At 35.4% G+C, this 20,613-nt stretch overlaps 1 long non-coding RNA gene across 1 annotated transcript in view; it reads right to left on the reverse strand.

Annotated features, from left to right (window-relative positions):
- Positions 1-20,613, reverse strand: part of LOC141278354 (uncharacterized) — a 411,822-nt gene that overhangs the window by 366,845 nt on the left and 24,364 nt on the right. Inside the window, exon 3 of the long non-coding RNA XR_012330939.1 lies at positions 15,626-15,747. This is a non-coding gene — a long non-coding RNA (uncharacterized lncRNA). The remainder of the gene's footprint in view (positions 1-15,625; positions 15,748-20,613) is intronic.

Below are 20,613 nucleotides of genomic sequence, written 5' to 3' on the forward strand. Positions count from 1 at the left end.
TCAATGTGGAGTGGTCGCCCTCTTTCTTCACTATCTCCTTGCCCTCGCATATGGGGGGCCCATTTGTGAACCAACAGCACTCCCCCTACCTGTCCTGTCTCTTCAGGACTCATCCTAACAAGGCTAGTTTATCCAAGTTTCGTATCAGTCAGACAGAAGAGGATCAATAGCTGATTCTCAGGAAAAGAGTCATGTATGGTTGTGGGCTATGGACGTCTGCAAAAAAGAAACTTGCAGAAGAAAGGAAAAAGAGTAACTTATTTTCTTACTTAAGCTATGAAGTGAAAAGCGAACAGGAAAATTACCTGTCCTGCATGAAGATCACAGCTCTACTGCTACAGTTCTCACCTTGCACAGTATTCTGTTGTACTAATGATGCCCCTTTCTCTCATCCCACTTCTCTATCAAGTAAGGTACTATGCCTGAAATTGCTTCCCAATTGTGATGGACATTCTTCTGCAAAGATTACATTATATTTTGAGTTTGGAAAAATCCACTTAAAATATGTAATCCTTATGCAAGTGCAATCTGTGCACTGTACATCAAGCCTCTGCTTTCACACCAAAACCCTGATTCTGTTTTCTTTTGCCTCTGATTTTCAATCAGTAATTTTCCTCCTCTGATTCCAAGAGGAAGACCAAAATTCAAAAATTAAGTGTACATAGCACCTCCATAGTTGTATGTGCATTATGTATAATAAGACTATGGGCTTTTCCCGTTCAGAATATTAACTTCCAGAGGTCAGATAATGTGTGTTATATTCTGCAGGAGCATCCCAATTTTCACCCTGGTACGCATACATTCACCCTAAATAGTTTCCCATTTAAAATGTCTTGCCAGAATCATGTACCAGTACGTGTAGACTCATACCTCCCTATCCCTAAAGAGGAATAAAATAACTTGGTGTTTAGCAACCAGCTAAAAGCATACTGTGGCATGTTACCAATGGAGTATCTCTCTGGAAAACAATTCCTGTGGATTGTAAATAATGGCGTTGACCAATCACCACTAAAAAAAGGTAACACAGTAATTGATATTTCTCCTAGAGTGACCAAGGGAATGGCTTGACTATATGTGTGAGAATTAAAAACAAATTGCAAGCTCCTAGTCTGTCCTCTGTCCTTATAAAGCACCAACAACGTTTTGTTGTCTCTCAGTACCCCATTTGGTGCATCTCAACCTGTTTTTTTTATGTCTCAGTTTACTAAAATAAATGTTGTACATTCTCGTTGTGGTCAAAAATAAACGATGGCTCATATTGTGCGTAGGTTCTTGCTCATGACAGTCCAGACTGCTAACAGATTGCTAATATGTTAACAGCTCTATTATAAGACTCTTAAGAATGCAATTTTTTTGTGCCATTTCTGAAGTCAAATTCTCCATGTTAAAGGAGTACTGCACAGGAACACTGGGATAGATGCCCAGACTCTTTCTGCATGCAGATATCTACAGTGTAATAGATCCAGATGGCTGAGAATTTTAAGGTAACATTCTTCAAGGTGTGCTGCTTATTCAGGTGTGCCCACTCTGGAAACCAGAATAGTGATCTGAAATACTCAGATAGGATCTCTGCCTCCTGGTCCAGATCTGCATATAATAAAATTTAAAGGTACCCTAAATGTAGAAGTTTCTGGAAATGATGGAAGTTAAAAAAAATTTTAAGAATGGCTGGACTCAAATAGTGAAATTAGATAATTTTTCAGTTTCTCCTTCCAAAGATACAGGTGAAAATCTTTAAATAGATGTGATTCAGTGTCTCTAGTTCTTGTGTGATCCAGATTTTTTAAAATATATATTATTTACATTGGTTAATATCCTTTTATGAATTTTATGCCATTTGTCCCATAGTCTTGGTATTGATATTGTCAAGGGGGAGTCTGACTTTAGATAGGAGCATGGATGGTGGCTAAGAGCATGAATACATGTCTGATACATGGAATGTGCTCCATAAAGGCATCCCAGGGAAGTTGCTCAAGATAATTGGTTCTAGCTTTTTCAAACTCGTCTGTTCTGTTTCACAAAGTTGCTCATCAGTGCTAGGAGAATATTCTGTAGAAGACTGTCATGGTCCCTCAATCTTCAGTTTATAGTGTCAGTGAGGTTCAGCCATTGATTCAGATTGACTCAGGTAACACACAAACAAATCACACTGAGTGCCTACCCGCCAGTCACTATGGCAAAAACATACTTTATATGCACAAAATTCCTACAAGAAGAATATAAATATTACAAATCTTACTCTGTGTATTCAACACACTCTTTTCATAATAATAATAATAATGATGATAATAAATGAGATTTATTTGTTCATGAAACTGAAATTGTAAGGAGGGGATTTGGCTTCCGGCACAGCAAGATTCAGATGCCCAAACAATATTGCATGAATTCTCTTTACTCTCCAGTTGTTTTGTTTTCCATTCTGCTGACTTTATTTGGAAGCAAATTCTTTAAAAAAACATTTAACCACACCTCTGGATTTGCCATCCTAGTAGATTTTCCAGTAATTCCAACTAAGATCCTGGGATGTTGCTTGCTCATTGATATTCTGTGATTGTGCCTAAATCATCTGCCTACCTCGAAGCCACACCGCAGGTTCAGCATCCTCTGAAACATGAGCATTGAATCTAAGGGAGGTTAGTTCACAGAAGAAACTCAGGAAGCTGTCATTGGAAGAGAGCTAAATGGAGTTGTGCTGACTAAAACAACAGATATCCACTGTACTCTCACCTTACAGAAAATTACATTGAAGCTTTGGTAATGTACCAAGTAAGTAAAACCAAAACTCACACTCAGGCCTACTGACCTCAAAGTCACTCTTGACAACTGTCCCTTATTGTCAATCAGTACCAATTAAACTAGCTCTGATATCAAACTTAGGGAGGATTGTTTATTCAGATCCATTTTCTAGAACTGAAACAGAAGTAGTTTAACAAGTGAAAGTACATATGTTTTCTTCAAATTTTTATCTATAAAAATAATATGTTTTTCTTAAAATTCAGATTTATATATGAATATCAAGAACTTCAGAGGTATATCCCACTAAAATCCTGCCCTCCTATAAGGGCAATTTATAAAGGGCTTCAAAGTCTCAGAAAAGATGAACTATTAGTCAAACACATTATGATTTTTTTTGTCGTAGCTTGGATTTTTTTAACTATTATTTTAAATATAAGTAATTAACGCCAAATTGATTTTCTATAAGCATAGCTCTGAAATATGACAAAGCAAAGAGCTTAGGCAGACAAAGTAGAGGGTGATTCAAAGACCTTCCTTTCAGTATTCTTTTTAAAATCTCTGTCATTCCTCATCATTTTTTTTCTTTACCCTTGACAGTCATTTTTAAAAAGGCTTTCTGAGATCAGAGAACAGATCAAGTTTCACAGAACTGGATATGTGTCTGCTCACATAGGAATGCAGCCTTCAATCCAAGTTCTATGTCTTGTGCTCTAAGTCAGCCAACTAGCCTCTCACTATGACTTCTAATAAAAAATTCTCATTATACCACAGCATGCTTGGCAGAGCTCATACTGCTTTATATAAAACGTCTTCAAAAGTGAGGAAGAAAATATACATTGCCTCAAACGGGAGCTGTGTTGATTATGACATTATCATTTTCAAGATGAGAAAACATAGAAAGGTTAAGTGACTGTGGAAGGTTACACATTTCCTCTGTGTAAAGGAGGATGAGAGTTTTGTTTGCAAAATTTGAAGAACTGGAAACAACATTATCTAAGCAGCCACAGATTAACAGTCACTGCACCTTCTGGCTGTAGCACACTATTAGGAATGCATATACCCTCACAGATCATGTGTCATTGTTTTGCTCCTGTGTAACTGTCACAATGATGCTTAAGGTGCTAGATTTTTTTCAATTTTCACTTAGTTTTACATAAAAATTTACCAATTTATTTACAGATGCTTCTTCTAAATCTCATGAAATGTTGGCATTTTTATTGTACAGCATAACTGAAACTCTATAACCTCTACTTTTAAATAATTTAACATAAAGCGGCTACCCTAAAGGGTAGTTCTAAGAACTGAGACTCCACTTTCTGAAAAAGAACAGCATCTATGAAAGCTTTTAGAGCAGTAGTTTCTGACTTGTTAAAGATACCTAACAAAAGACCAAATCATCTTTGGTTTGGTCTTTGGTTTGGTTACCCATAACCCTCCCACAAAACTTTCCTGTAATAAAAATATTTTAATGCTCTGAAGTGGGGGGAGGAACATGGAGAGAAGATACAGATATTTAGCTGATTCAACTAAAATCTGGTTTCTTTTAAATTACCTTAAGCTTTTTCACTGATTTTTCCCATGGCACAATCAGAATGTCATCAACAGCAAGCCTACTATGTGAATCAACAGATGGGTTAATATGAAGAGTGAACTTTTATGAGTAGAAGCCCAGCTGACACTAATTCCTTGATATAGCCTTCCAATTGAAGGGGCTCTATAATCACATCAACCATTTTTCTTAACTTTGACAAATTTTGAACCTCTGTTTTCTGTTTTATAGTATTCCAAAAATACTAAGAAGCCATTTCAACTTAGTACATGGAGGTCAGCTCAGTTCTTAAAGGAACTGTCTTTAGGGATGAGTTGATCAAAAACCCTTATTCATGGAATGTAAAAAGAGTTCACCTGAGATTGTAATTATAAAATAATTATTTTTTATTCAGAAAATATGTATTGCTTGTATACGAATTAAAAGTCATTGTGCTAATACAAAATAAATTAGAGTCCCTGCCTTCATGTTGTTTTCAAGCTAGCAGCGCTGGTTAAACATGTATAAAATTAATTTTAATGCAACTAGAATGTAATCCTGTCATAAGAGAAAGACTGTCTTCATTGAATTTTAGAATAGGAGTGGTCACTTTCATTTATGATTGTATGGAAAGGACAAAAAGGGTTGACTCTGTGGAGCAGGAAACATGTGAAGATCTTCAGAGATGGTTACAATTTTTAATGCTGAAATGAGAAGCAAGAGGCATGGAGAGAATAAGACACAGAACTAGAAAGCCACATAGATTGTTCAGCGATATATTGAAACCAAACACATAATGGCTTGAACAAACGTTGGAATTCATAAAGCCACACTAAACTAAAATGTTACAAGAAAAGTTTTCCTCTTTGATGAGTACGGTAGAGATAGTGATATGGAAACCTGAGAGTATCTTTTGGTATGTTGGAAATATTTTACTTTTTGATCTGTAGGGTACATTACAAAAGTATGTTCACACTGTGATAATTCTTAAGTTATACAGTTGTGATTTATACACTTTTATGTAAATACATTAAACTTGTACTAAGAGTGTATTAAAAATAAAATAAATAATATAAAATTTGACAGTGTGTGTGTGGCCTTGATTTTCTTATGAAAGCATGTTAAATAGTCCAGTAACTATGATAACGTCTTAACTATACCTTCATTTAATAATTTCTCGTCTTTGAATAATTCAAAACACTTTGTAATCTGTGAACAGGGAGTTGAAAGCCTCAAAAAGGATGTATCCCAAGCATTTGAAACAAGGGTAGGAAATATCACTTGCAGAAACTGAATAAAAATCCACATAGCAAGGGTTAGATTACTCATTATGGAAGCTACTTACAACAAATAATTTGTATCTAAGTTATCTATAAGACTTCAGCGGTTCTTAAATATATACTGGCATTTTTTTTTTTTTTTTTTTTTTTTTTGCGGTACGCGGGCCTCTCATGGTTGTGGCCTCTCCCGTTGCAGAGCACAGGCCCCGGACACGCAGGCTCAGTGGCCATGGCTCACGGGCCCAGCCGCTCCGCAGCATGTGGGATCTTCCCGTACCGGGGCACGAACCCGTGTCCCCTGCATCAGCAGGTGGACTCTCAACCACTGCGCCACCAGGGAAGCCCTATACTGGCATTTTAAAATATGTAAAATGGAAGAAATATTTAGAAAATTGTAATATTTCAGGTGGGATGAGTTATTACAGTCATTTTTTTAATGGCTAAGTAAAACAAAAGATAATAAGTAGAAATTTCCAGTCAATAAAAAGCATGATTTGATTTTAATAATTGTAATATTCATTAGCTAGACAGAAATTAACTCCCTATATTGGAAAAGAAAATATCAAATACTTGTGCCTTATGACATTGTCTCTTTGTTCTTCCATTAACTTCCTTTACTCATCAAAAAATCTACAAACAATAAATGCTGGAGAGGGTGTGGAGAAAAGGGAACCCTCTTGCACTGTTGGTTGGAATATAAATTGATACAGCCACTATGGAGAACAGTATGGAGGTTCCTTAAAAAACTGAAAATAGAACTACCATATGACCCAGCAATCCCACTACTGGGCATATACCCTGAGAAAAACCTAATTCAAAAAGAGTCATGTACCGCAATGTTCATTGCAGCTCTATCTACAATAGCCAGGACATGGAAGCAACCTAAGTGTCCATCAACAGATGAATGGATAAAGAAGATATGGCACATATATACAATGGAATATTACTCAGCCATAAAAGGAACAAAACTGAGTTATTTGTAGTGAGGTGGATGGACCTAGAGACTGTCATACAGAGTGAGGTAAGTCAGAAAGAGAAAAACAAATACCGTACGCTAACACATATATATGGAATCTAAAAAAAGAAAAGAAAAAAAAAAAGGTCAGAAGAACCTAGGGTCAAGACGGGAATAAAGATGCAGACCTACTAGAGAATGGACTTGAGGATACGGGGGGCGGGAAGGGTAAGCTGGGACAAAGTGAGAGAGTGGCATTGACATATATACACTACCAAATGTCAAATAGCTAGTGGGAAGCAGCCGCATAGCACAGGGAGATCAGCTCAGTGCTTTGTGACCACCTAAAGGGGTGGGATAGGGAGGGTGGGATAGGGAGGGTGGGAGGGAAGGAGATGCAAGAGGGAAGAGATATGGGAACATATGTATAACTGATTCACTTTGTTATAAAGCAGAAACTAACAAACCATTGTAAAGCAATTATACTCTAATAAAGATGTTAAAAAAAACCAAAAAACTGTTTTGTTACTTCATTCTTGAATGGTCCTACCTATACAGAGTGATGTCCTTTGTTAATAATTAATTTGTTCCAAATATCAGTAACCTGCCAAATATAAAATTAAGCAGCTATCATTCTGGATCATTAATTAGTAATCTCTGAGCTAGTACTGATATGATTAGAGTAGGCTATGGATAAAATTAGATATTTTAAGCACCTCAAAAACACCTGGGACATTGCAGGTGCTCATTAAATGTTTGTTATTACACTAGAAACTAGAACTGACCGCTACCCAATACAAATTTACTGTTGATTAGTATCTTATTAGTGTGTCATAGGAGGGGGCTTCTTAGTGTCTTTGAAATACACTGAATAGATCTGCCATGCAAAGCAAAGGCTAATGCTTGCTAAAAATTAGCATACTCTGGCTTCTTTCATTCAGCATAATTATTTTGAGAATCATCTGTGTTGTTGTATGTATCAATGGTTAATTCTTTTTTAGTGCTGGGCAATATTTCCCTAGGAATACTCTAGAAAAGAACAATTTTGAGCTTTCTCCTGTTAGGAGAAGAAAATTATCATGAATCACTGGAACTTCCATCTTTTTTAACAGTTAAATGAACCTTCTTGACCAAAATAGGCTGATATTACATACAACAACACAGATGGCTCTCAAAATAATTATGCTGAGCGAAAGAAATCAGATTTTAAAAAGTAATACTGTATGATGATCTCTTTTACTTAAAACTCTAGAAAATAAAACTAATCTATAGGTAAAAAGAAGCTGAGTTCGGGCACTGGGAAGGGGAGGAGGGAGGGATTACAGAAGGGCATGAGAAAACTTTCTGGGGTAATGGATATGTTTACTACTTTATGGTGATGATTAATGGGTGTGTACATGTGTCAGCTGTACATTTTAAATATGGAGTTTACTGATTACTGTATGTAAATTATACCTCAATAAAACTGTTTTTAAAAGATAAATAATAATAACAACAATTATTTTTCCCTCCATATTCTACAAATGTTTATTGAGTGGGTTTCCTGTGCTGTGTTTGAGCAGCTCAGTAGAGATTTGGTCAAATATAATTCTTTACCCATGGAGTTTAGTTTAGAAAGGGAAACAGACATCCTTTAAATGTAAGCGTAATATGCATTACAAAGTGTATTGCGAAAATGCACAATAAAGAATTGAACCTAGTCTGGGGTTTAATCTGAGTGTTCCAAGACTTAAAAGATGAGAATCATATGGCCAGGCCAACAGTAGAAGAATGATCTTTTCTAGGCAAAGAGAATACAATATGCAAACCTTACAAGGTAGTAAGAAGTTTCTCATGTAGCATAAAAGGTCCATGTAACTCAAGAAGCCACCAGAGGGAGGGAGGGAGACGCAAGTGGGAAGAGATATGGGAACATATGTATATATATAACTGATTCATTTGGTTGTGAAGCTGAAACTAACACACCATTGTAAAGCAATTATACTCCAATAAAAAAAAAAAAAAAGAAGAAGCCACCAGAGAAGACTGAGAAGGTATAGCAGGGAAAAAAGTGTGGATTATCGATTAGTAAAGCTCCTAAGTATATGCACTATCGGAGAAATACTAAAAATTATTCATCACTTATCTGAAATACAAATGTAACTGAGAATCCTTTATTTTTTATTTGCTAAATCTGGCAACCTTTGTTATCAGGGATGTCAAGAGTAGAAAATATTTCAAGGAAAACACAAGAATTACAAATCCTGTTTATGGAGCATTGTGCCAAGTGCTTTACATGAATTATTTAATTTTATTTCCCTGTCTCTGCCAATTCCAGTGGTCACAGCTGGATCTACTGATGGCCTGATTTGAATTTCCTGATAACCTCAATTTGTTGTAGGCACTAGAATAGACACAGAAAGTTTTAATATTTGTCTTTCTCAAAAACCCATCCATATTGGCCTAGCATCTTTGTATTATCCCTACTTTGCTGACAGCAGAACTATTCGACAACCATAATGTCTTTCTAGGACTAAGCCCCTGCCCTAAAGTTTTGTCTAATTAGATTTATGCAAGTGCTAGTTCTTCCCTGAGTAACAGGGTCTCATTCTTCACATTCTCTTAACCCTCGGAATTCTAAATCACAATTAGCTATCACCATCTTAATCCTAATCATGATAATATTTAACATTTGCAGAGTTATTATTATATGTCAGATGCTCTGCTGAGAGCCCTATATGAATTATCTCATTGCATTTCACAACAGTTCGATAATGTTAATTTCATCAATTAGTCTTCATACACATGAAGAAACTGACACCTGCAGTTAAACCACTTGCCAGGATAAGAGAATTGAGGCTCTCAGAAGTTGCTTGTCCAAGTTCAAAGTGAAATCCCTTGACCAAGACCACTCAGTTATGGAGTCAAGATTCAATTTACATGACTGTCAACTAAGCCCAGTCTCTTTTTTCTTTTCAATTTTTTTATTCTTTTAAGTACAGTCTCTTAATAAATAACCCTATATTCTCCCCCATCAACTGACACATTTCCTTGTCATTTTCAAAGCCTGACTTTGGCCTGTTGTCTTGGCCATTTGTCCAAATGTCCCTCTAAGAAACAAGGATCTTTTGACAGGGTGGTCTTTGTGTCAGAGTCCCCCTTTTCATCAACCCGTTTTAGCATGTCTTGTATGCAAAGCAACTCTCATTACCTCAAATGTACCAACTCTACTGTACCTCTAAGAAATGCACATAACATTTGGGTTTAGGATTCTCCTGTATATCTCAAACTATGTGTGGAATTAAGGGAAATGAGATGAATTGTGTATCTGGATTAGATTGTGAATATATAGAAACATTCGTTTGTTTCATTTGTGAATGTAATACAGAAGCTTTTTCAAAAAATCTCTTTAAACATGTCTATTAACTCTCAGTATAGGCCCTGCTTCACTAAGCCTCCTTATTTTGACTACATTAGTACCTCCATTTCTGTTCCAGTTAGTTTATCAGACCGATAAAGCACAAAAAAAATTGCTGATGAAACCATTTGAAATGGCAGATCAAATAACCTGGAAGATTTAAGGGAGATTATGTAGGCTCTAGGCAATCATTTGAGGGAGTTAAATCTCCAATGGCTTTAGAAAGATGCAAAAATTGCTTAACATTCTGGAATATAAGTTGAAGGACATAAGAATGTTTAGAAAATAACGAAAAAAGATAATGCTAAAAATAAAAACACCTATTGTGGGACAGCATGTGACTGAAATAAATTTTTTCCCAGCAAGTAATTTTTTAAAAGTTTACTACACATTATTTTGGGACAGAAATGACATTCCAATATAGGATATACATTTGTTCTGAGGTGACATAAGTTCTAGATAGAAAAAAAAATACTAGGAAGCTGATAAATGGGAGTATTTTCCTGTTATAACTAAAAAAACGGTAAGTCAAATATAATGTAAAACTCTTAACTTGGTTCATTACAACTAAAGCTACCTGTGGAGTGCTGTTGAAATTAATCTGAGGAGCCCCAGATTAACATCATCTGATGTCTTAGATTCAGGCAAAGTAAAGCTTCCCCCATTAAACTGTATATTATTCAGGATGCTTTCATTGCAACAACAGACATCCAACTCAAGCTTACTTTATATAAAGCTTACTTGATGTAGCTCCTGTAACTGAAAGGCATGTAGCCTGGGATATGACTGTGCCCAGAGGTTCAAACAATGTCTTTATGTGCTGGTAGTTTTCTCTTCATCTTTAAGATCTGTATTTCTCCCTATTGGATTTACTATGTTTGGCCTTCTCCATGCCACCCTTTATAGTTTCTACCTCCCATCCCATTTGAAAGAGAGAGACTCTCTTCCCAAGAGTTTGGGCAAAGGTTCTAGAATTAAGGTTGCTTACCCTGATTGGGTAAATAAGTCAATCCCTGAACCAGTCACTTTGGTGAAGGAGATATAACTAGCAGATTGTTAAGCATGCTTAGATCCAGAGGTGGATTGAGTTCTTACTCAAACCAGTGGGGCTAAAGGGAAGGCTGAATGCCTTGGAAACTGGATTAAGACACTATCGCTGGGCAAAGCAGGAAGGGGTGCTGGAGAGATCAAAGCCACAAATGTTCCCTTTACCTTTGTTCCATTTTCTCTCTCTAAATAATAAAAAAAATTGTTAAAACCTTCCTTTTTCCTCTGTATATTTACACTTCACTGTAGCTCACACAGCTAAGAGTAGTTCCTTGAATAGATTACAGTGTTTTAATTCTCTGAGTCTTTGTACATGCCAGTTCTTACTTCGTGGAATTCCTCTCTCTCCCTTATTCACTCTTTCTCACTCTTATTGCATGACCAACTCCATTAATTCTCCATTTAAATGTCAGTTCCTCAAGGAAGTCTTGGAGTAAAGGTTCTGAGACTTTGATGTACCCATTGCCCTGTTAGATTAAAACCAAACGAAAGCCTTTGCCTCATGGCACATGAGAAAGCATTTGCATCACTGGAGACCAGAAGCCGAGATCTCATGAATGTGCTATATTGCAGCATAACCAATATTGAATGAGAATAGAAATGTACTGAAAATGGAGACGGGCAGAGAGGAATACAATCTGACAAGAGTGAGTTATTATGGCCAGATGGCAAAAAACAGCAAAGTTTGTTGGAGAATGAAAAGTTAGAAAGGCAGTAACTCCACATTGGGTCTTTGTGTATTTTACAGTGTTCCACGGCTGCAATGAGCCAAGTATAAGCTGACATTTGAAAATTCAAAAAACCCAAAAGCAATAAAACCATGAAATCAGAAGTTACTGTATAACTTAAAAACAACAACAAAATAAAATTCAAACATTCTGATGACTATTTCTAAAATACCTTCTATTCTCTTTCAAGAAAAAAATTTGAAAGAGAAAGAAATCAAAAAAGGGAAAAAAAAGAAAAAGATATTTCAGGCTCTTTTCCTAGGAGTTTCCAAACCATCACTTTTGGTCGTGTTCTGAAATTTTTTATACCTTTTTAAATTGAGGAATAATTGACATATAACACTATGTTTGAGGTATAGTACAGAATGATTTGGTATTTGTATATGTTACAAAATGGTCACAATAAGTCTAGTTAACATCTGTCAACATGCATTGTTACAAAAAAATTTAGTCTTCATTTTTTTTGTAACTATGCACGGTATTCTGAAATTTTTCTACAAGCAAAATGTTCAGTGAAGGTAATGCTTTAACAATTCTTTTCTAGTTTTCTGTTTGTTTGGGGGGTTTTGGGGGGGTTTTTTTAGAGCAAAACTCTTTGAGTAAAATAAAGGGAATCTTGCTTTTGCTACCTGGTATGCTCTTCTCTGTCTTTGCTTAGCTAACTTCTACTCCACTTAAGATGTCATCTCAAATATGATTTTCTCCAAGAGAGGTTTTCCCTGAGCAATTTATCAAGATTTTGGTCTATCTGCAATGCTGTCTTATTAAATTTTCCTCACTTATCACGTATTTTTACTTGGAGGTTATTTGTTTTATGTCTGCCTCCCCTCACAGGCTGTGAGTTCATGACTGGCAGTGTTCATGCCTGTCTTGTTCCCTCATAGTATATTCAGAGTGTAGCCTAGTTCCATAAAACTCACTCAATAAATATCTGTGGAATGGATAAATGCAACGCATCCTCCAGACTCAGCATAAGTACTTGGAACTCCAGGGAGCTATCCTTGATGACATCTGCCTGTAGATGTCCTTGTTCTTATTTCCAGAGCAGTCTGCATATATACCACTATCATAGCATATATAACATTATACTATGTACTATGTAACATATGTACTATGAAGCCATCATTATTATTCTCTCTCACCTTCTAGAGGGTACTTAACACAGTTCCTGGAATACAAAGAATACTAGATTGAATGTTGTTGAAAGAATGAATGTATAAATGAACAACATAATGAATATGCCATACATCCACCAGACTCCCAGGCACCACACTCAGCATTACAGCCTGGCTGAGGATCCAAGCAACGGCTATGTTGAACACCTCTGAAATGCACTCTTCACTTGAAAAGGCTATTACCCAGACAGAAAAGATGCAATTATAATAGCCTCATCCTTTAAAAATAGTTTTAAAGGTAAGCTTTTAGTGTCCTCACTCCCTTATATGGTAAGAAAGTATTTTTAGCCACTTGATTCTAAAGTTTTTCAATGTGACAATATCATTAACTACACTTTTCATTATGTGAATGAAGGCAAATAGTTGACACATTCCTCATGGGGCAATGTGACTTCAGTATGATTCAGCGGCTTTTCACCTACATTAAGTGAGAGTGATTCACAACACCTGAGTGGCATGACCCCTCCTGAAAAGAAATATTAATGGAATATCCAAATCAAAACCTCCAGGTCCCTTTCAAATGAAAGGGATGAGGCTATCTATTCAAGACTATTACTCCCTTTTTATTTGGGATTTAGAGGAGATTCCTATGCCTTTGAATAAAAGAACTTTCATGACTAATAAAATGCACTTTTATTAGCATCTAAGATATTACACCTGGATTGTGTGTGCACATAATTGGGTAATATGTCAACCTCACATATGGACATATGGCTTACATAAACAATATATACACAAATAGCATATACGTATATAATACCCTATCTATTAAACAGATATGTACTGAACCCCTATTATGTACCAACCATTATTCTAGGCCCTAGGAGTGCAGTGGTGAATGTAGCATAGAGAGTTCTTATCTTTGTGGAGCTAACAGTCTATTAACAGAAGATAAAATAAACAAATTTTTAAAATTGATGTTTTATAAGGGATTGAATAAGACAATATGGTAACTAAGGAGGGGACCCACTTTAGATATTTCATTTGTATACATATACATATGAGTAATATCCAAAATTTACTGAATATCTCAGTAAAACTTTAGCATATTTTTTAAAAAACTAGAGTTTAATAACTTAATTTTTAAGGAGTCTAAAAATAATTAAGGGTAGTTCCATGTTTAGGTATTTAAGAAGTCAAATATATTAACTCTGGTAGACTTAAAAAAAATCAGACGATTGCAAACATTCAGATATTTCCAAAACTGTAGAATACTAAAGATGAGGCTGATATTAATGTGTTTTTAGAAAGTCATTCCCAAGTATGGCTCTGATAAGAATTATCTGAGGTGCTTTTGTAAAATATAGATTCTGGTTGCCCATCTTAAGATCTACATAATCACATTTTTGTGGATGGGACCTGTCACTATAAGTGTTTAAATGCTCCCAAGGTGATTATGAAAACTGGCCAGATTTAAGATCTGTTCATCTAAGATGTTCAGTGTATGCATATCCAGAAAATATTCAAAACAGTGCTTTCCAGATTCAGGGAAATAAACCTGCCCGTTTGGTAAAAATGCAACCTACAGTTCCCAGCCCAGATATTCTGACTCACTAGGCTTAGAGAGCTGTTTGTCCAGCTTTTATAAAACTCCCTAGAGAATTCTGATATGCAAATAAGTTTTTGGAAATCATTGTTTTGAATAAAATATATTAGACAGGAAAAACTGCCTACAGGCACAAGCATGGTAATTCTTTGCACAAACCTGGGGAAGCCTACCAGCAAAATTTCAAATAACTTCTTCCTATGAAGAAATGCTACACAGACTATGTCAACAACTAATGTGGCTTCATAAGAAAATGCTGTTTTGGAAGAAAAAGGAATATATGTGTATGATATCTGAGAGAAAAGTATATTTGGCTGGTTTTCATGAGTATCTACTGGTTATTGCATTTAGATGAAAACAGAGGTTGTTATTTACACACGAAAAGAGGAGATTTAAGGACTTTTCTGACATTGTTCCTTATGATAATTACTGGGCATGAAGACCATAGTCATAAATATGTCATTCACACAGACATGAAACTTAGTCTGCTTTGAGTTCCATTTTTCATGTTTGCTTCCCTATTACTTAGATAAAATATTTCTGCTCTCTACCCCTTTTCTAGCTTCATCTAGCTTAATTTTCTAATGAATTTTTGTTCCTCTCAATTAATCACTCACACCTATTGGAACAAGACATTCCCATCCTGAGCTGAGAATTATGGGAGAAGGAAAGGGTTTGAAGAGGCATCAATGTTGGACCAGGTGTAAGAAATAATGAAGCGAAAAGGTGTAGATGGTCAGAGAGATGGGGCTTCCTCACAGCACTCAAATGGGAGCTGTCTGGGTGGGAATGTGTATCACAGTGGCTTACTGTGAATATAAGAGATTTGTCATACCTTGGGTATCAGGCTTTGGAATAGGCAGGTGAGTGAAAGAGGCTCTATGAAAAGGAAGAGAAGAAATAGAGAGAGTGCACTACAGCCTATATTCACTGAAAAGTAAATACATTATAAACCTACAGTAATTTAAACTGTATAGCACTGAATAAGAATTGACCTATAACTTAATGAAAAGAATTAGAACTTCTAGAAAAAGAAGCAACAACATGTGAAAATAAAGGAGTCGTTTCAATTCAACTTAATATAGATTGTTATAAGAATCAGAAATTGAGTAAAACATAGCAAAATTCAATATGCTGCTATTGTTAAAAATAATATCAAACATAATAAAAATGTGTGTGGGTCCTTATCCCATTCTTTCATCTTGGTTTTGATACTATACATCTTGAACTCACCAAATAGTTCACATCTTTGATGGCATCCCCCTGCACTTACTGTTTATTCTTCAGGCTTCCTTCTTTCTTTAAAGCTCCATTCTGGGAAGCCAAGTCTCTAGTCTGGGAAGTGCATTGGTTTCCTAGATATAGAACCAAAGAAAAGAATAAGAGATAGGAATTAATGTACCCTTTCCCATTACACAGTCACTTTCAGAAAAAAGAAATGTTTGCATTGACTTCAGGTTGACAATTATTAATATAAAATATCTCAGATTGTAGGTACATCCTACATTTGGCTTAAAATAAAGTTTTAAAAATTATTAAGAACATGAAATAAATTACAAAAAAGCCATTCCATAGATACTACCTAATAATATATAGTATGCTGGTTGATTTCTCTCAACCACACCATCTTTAGGTTTGCATTTACACTGGTCACCAATAGAATTTGACATTGTTTAACTTAAAATAGTAGAAATTCCTTCACATATTCAAGAATGCTGGGAATCATTTCATTTCTCGGACATAATTTTGCAAAATGGCCAGAGCATGATGTTTCTAAGGAAGATGCCTTTAAGTGACTCTGAAGCAATCACTATTTCTAGTTTTGTACTGAAATGAAGCCAAAAATATAATTTTATTATAGGCCTCTGACAAATAAATAGCAGAAAATAACCCACTCCAAAAAAATGAACCAAAAAATCCTGTTTGCTTATGTTCCTACAGCATCGTATCAGTGTGTAAAGCCTGACACATTTAGATATAATGTTTTCATCTGAGCACTTATTCCAGGCACCTATAAACATGTGTAAACAGATTAAAGGACAACAATTATCCTAAGTTGCCTATTTTTTTGGCAGATGCAAATATAACAAGACTTTCTTATAATTTATGTTACTACTTGATTTTAAAAATACACACTTTATGATTTGTTGCAGGACACTGCTATGAATAATCAATAGTTAATTAAAAACATTAGTCAACCAGAACATTTTTTAAAAAGGTAATTATTAAATGAATCTATAACTGATTTTTCCCAAGTGGCTTAATGACAAAGGAGAACATATTAATTAAATAAAGTTATTTTGAAAAGCATCCTTTCTGTGGCCTCGTTTCTCCAGTTCTAACAAAGATGTTTCTAGTGATGGTATTCTCCACAAGTGAACATTGAACACATCATTCAAATATAATTTCAAACTATTTTCCTGTTCTACTTAATCCCCTCATTTTTCCAACTATAAAGGCCGAATATACTATCTACATAGTCTTTCTCTCTGATAGATCCGACAAGTAAAGCAATCTTTCTGAAAACTTTCTTACACATGAAAAGGATCAAGCCTTCTATTAATTTTTAAAAAATATTTTTCAACTTCTACGTGGAAAACCTTGACAGTTTTCAAAAAAATATTCTCTATTTGACTTTTTCTCTCACTCCTCCAAAGCTCCTAAAAGTCTAAGAATGGAAATCTACTGCATTAACTTATATACATATCAGCTGTTACTATCTATATTGGGGAATATTCTTTCATCTCTTTTATCAGGTTTCAAATGGATTAAAAGTTAATTGAAAAAGTATTCAAAAGAAAGACAGTGAAAAAAAAAGAAAGACAGTGACACAAGGTCAAATAAGTTTTTAAAGATACAAAGTTTCATATTTTTTATATTGGAACAGATGCCCAATTCAAGAAAAATTTCCTAGTGACTAAAGAATGCAGGGAAAATTTTATCTATCTATAACCTGACTATAATGTGGAAAAATTAAATAAACCTTTTGCAGATCCACTTTATTGAGTAGGTTAACAGTATTTGTGATTACAGCCTTCAAGGTCCCCTAGTATTATACACGAGCTTGATCTATTTTTTAAAGTGCCCTTCACAGCATTCTTTACTTACAGACTAGGACCTGCTCTCCTCTTGCTTGTGTTTTTCTTTCTGCCTATTTTGCCTTTCCCCTCATCTCCACGTTCTAAAATACTCCATACCCAGTGATATCATCTCAAAACCTTTCCTCTCTCAGGTCACCTTCCCCAGCTGCCTGACTGGGTATTATATTTTCTTGCTGATACTTAGAGCTTAATCTACATGTATTATGATTATGCATATGTTTGTTCTATGTATTCATCAATAGTTTAAGATGGTAAAACCACAGATATATCTGAGTCATCCTTAGCTCCCATAGTACAATTATATGCACAAAATAAACATGTTGCCTTGAATGAATTCGAATTTGGCTCCTTAATCTGTGGAAAGAGCATGAAGTTTTGGTTAAATGTATTCTGACCCCCAACAACTAGAGCCATTCCTAATATGTGTGTACCTGTAGTCGTAAAGTAAGTTCCAACTTGAAAAAAATATGTTCTCAGTTATTATTATAATTCAATCTAATGTTGAAGTGTTTCAAACTACTGTCAAAATCTCACTATGGGGTTTCAGTTCAGTGACTAAGAAGACAAGACAGAGGAAAGAAAACAAAACATATCTAAAGTTCATGAAAATGTTTTGAGGTCATCTTGAAAGCTGTACTATAGAAAGAGTCTATGAAAATATAAGTAATGACTACACCAATAGCTCCTTTTCTGAGAGAAAAATAACAATGAGGATAAATATTTCTTTAGTACTTGCTCTATAACAAACATGTGCTAAGCACATTAGATTTATAACTTAATTTGTTATACAGTAGTCCTAGATTACTACATAGCACTAATTTGTAATAATCCTATGCATTATTGTGAGCATGCCCATTTTACAGATAAGAAACTGAGTGTGAAAGAAAAATTGCATACTCACTGAATACACTTCTCCACAATTCCCAATGTTCCTGTAGGAAACAGGAATGTAACTAGTTCTGGACCATGGACTATGTTTGGAATTGATTGGTGCTAATCCAAATATTTAGAATGGGTGTGAGTTTGCTTAGCTCTTTCTTCCCCTGGAAGCTATCTGTTGAGATGATGATGTCACAAGATTGAATCATGCTGGGAAGATGAGTTATATGTGGCATTAAGCTACCCTCGAGTCACTGATCTGCATCAGATTAAATGAGCAAGAAATACATCTTTGTTGTGTTAAACCACTAAATTTGGGGGCCTTATTTGTTACCACAGCATAACCTAGCCAACCCTAATTAATACTCTGAGACCCCAAAATGTATTGTAAGTTGTAATTTTGGGAAAAAGTTGAGTAATTTTGAGTTAAGTTCAAAGCTTATAATCTTGCACAGTATGCTTCTTGAAAGAAAGCAGTTCCAAGTGGTTTCTCTTGAACAGTATTGCTCATGTCATGTGTGCAGCATCAACAAAATATCCCCGGCTTTCTTTGGTGGGAACAGTGACTAGTGCCCAAGCCAAAGTCACTCTGTGAAGACCTGGATATGAGGAAAGTTGATGCTCTCTGAGATGGCACATTACCCTAATAAGATTGACACTCCAGGAAGTATAAATTCCAGGTGCCCAGGAAGAAGCAGGTTACTGGAGCTCAGACTGAATTCTTTGAATAATGCTGAGCTCAGCTTCCACCTTTCCATGCGACCACCTATGCTACATGGGAAGTGTGAGATCCAGAAGAAATGTTAAGGTACTAAGGCTGTTTCCCCTGCTACTTTCCTTTCTCTGTGTCCTTATTATAAATCCACAGTAACAAAGACAATCTGGGGTTGACTCTTTTTGGAAACCATAAAGAGTCTAAGAAATGAAGATACTATTCCTTTTCTAAACAGCATGTTTTCAAAGGCTGGAATGATACATGTTCATTAGCCTAGATGTCCTACAAATTACAGCCTAAGCACAGTGCACTTTTATAGTGGTGTTTCACAATTACATTTCCAAACACAGATATCAATTTACAGTTAGTGAGAAAAAGATATCTCAGAACAAATGATAATCCAGGGATTCAGAAATGTTACGAATTGTGTTGCTTTTCTAACTTCCAAGTTTGCTTGTGTGTGTGTCTGTATCTGTGTGCCTGTGTGTGTCTCTATCAGAAACTAAAAGGAATGTTGCTGTCTCTTTTCACAAGAAAGCCCAGTTTATCTTTAAAAAGACAGCTTTGCAACTAAAATGACCTAGAAGGACACGTACTTCTTGGCATACTAATTGCTTTTGCCTTGAGATGGGAGAAATACCTTGTAGCTGGCTTTACATTTCCTAAGCTACATATGTAGACACCCCCAATCCAGGAGGGAAATTTCACTTAATGTGCTTTGTGACTTTCAGAAATGATTACACACTGGACCTTCAGGTACCACTATGCTTTCAGCATGTAGCTTTGTAAATGTGATCATTCTTTTTATAGATATGTCAGTGCTCAGTTGAAAAATACTGGAAGAAGGGAGGAAAATTCAAGGTTTATGGGCCATGGCAAGCTACAAAAGTGATTAAATTTTTTTTTAACTTTTAATTAATAGTACTTGGTTTCTTCAAACATTCAGATAGAAATTATAGATGCCATCATTATTAAAATGACGAGTTTACTGGCATTGGAATATAAAGTTATACACAATGGGAAAACAATTAAAAACCCAAAAGCTTATATTTTCTTTGTTTATAAAAAGGTAAGCACCAGAGGGCAAAGAGTGGAAGCAAGAAGAACTACAATACTGCAGCTGGTAGAACAAAAAACACACTCACAGAAAGATAGACAAGATGAAAAGGGAGAGGGCTATGTACCAGAAAAAGGAACAACATAAAACCCCAGAGAAAAAACTAAATGAATTGGAGACAGGCAACCTTCCAGAAAAATAATTCAGAATAACGATAGTGAAGATGATCCAGGACCTTGGAAAAAGAATGAAGGCAAAGATCGAGAAGATGCAAGAAATGTTTAACAAAGAGCTAGAAGAATTAAAGAACAAACAAATAGAGATGAACAATACAATAACTGAAATGAAAACTACACTAGAAGGAATCAATAGCAGAATAACTGAGGCAGAAGAACGGATAAGTGACCTGGAAGACAGAATGGTGGAATTCACTGCCACGGAACAGAATAAAGAAAAAGGAATGAAAAGA

Source organism: Tursiops truncatus, chromosome 3 (genome assembly GCF_011762595.2).
Source record: "Tursiops truncatus isolate mTurTru1 chromosome 3, mTurTru1.mat.Y, whole genome shotgun sequence".
Taxonomy (NCBI): domain Eukaryota; kingdom Metazoa; phylum Chordata; class Mammalia; order Artiodactyla; family Delphinidae; genus Tursiops; species Tursiops truncatus.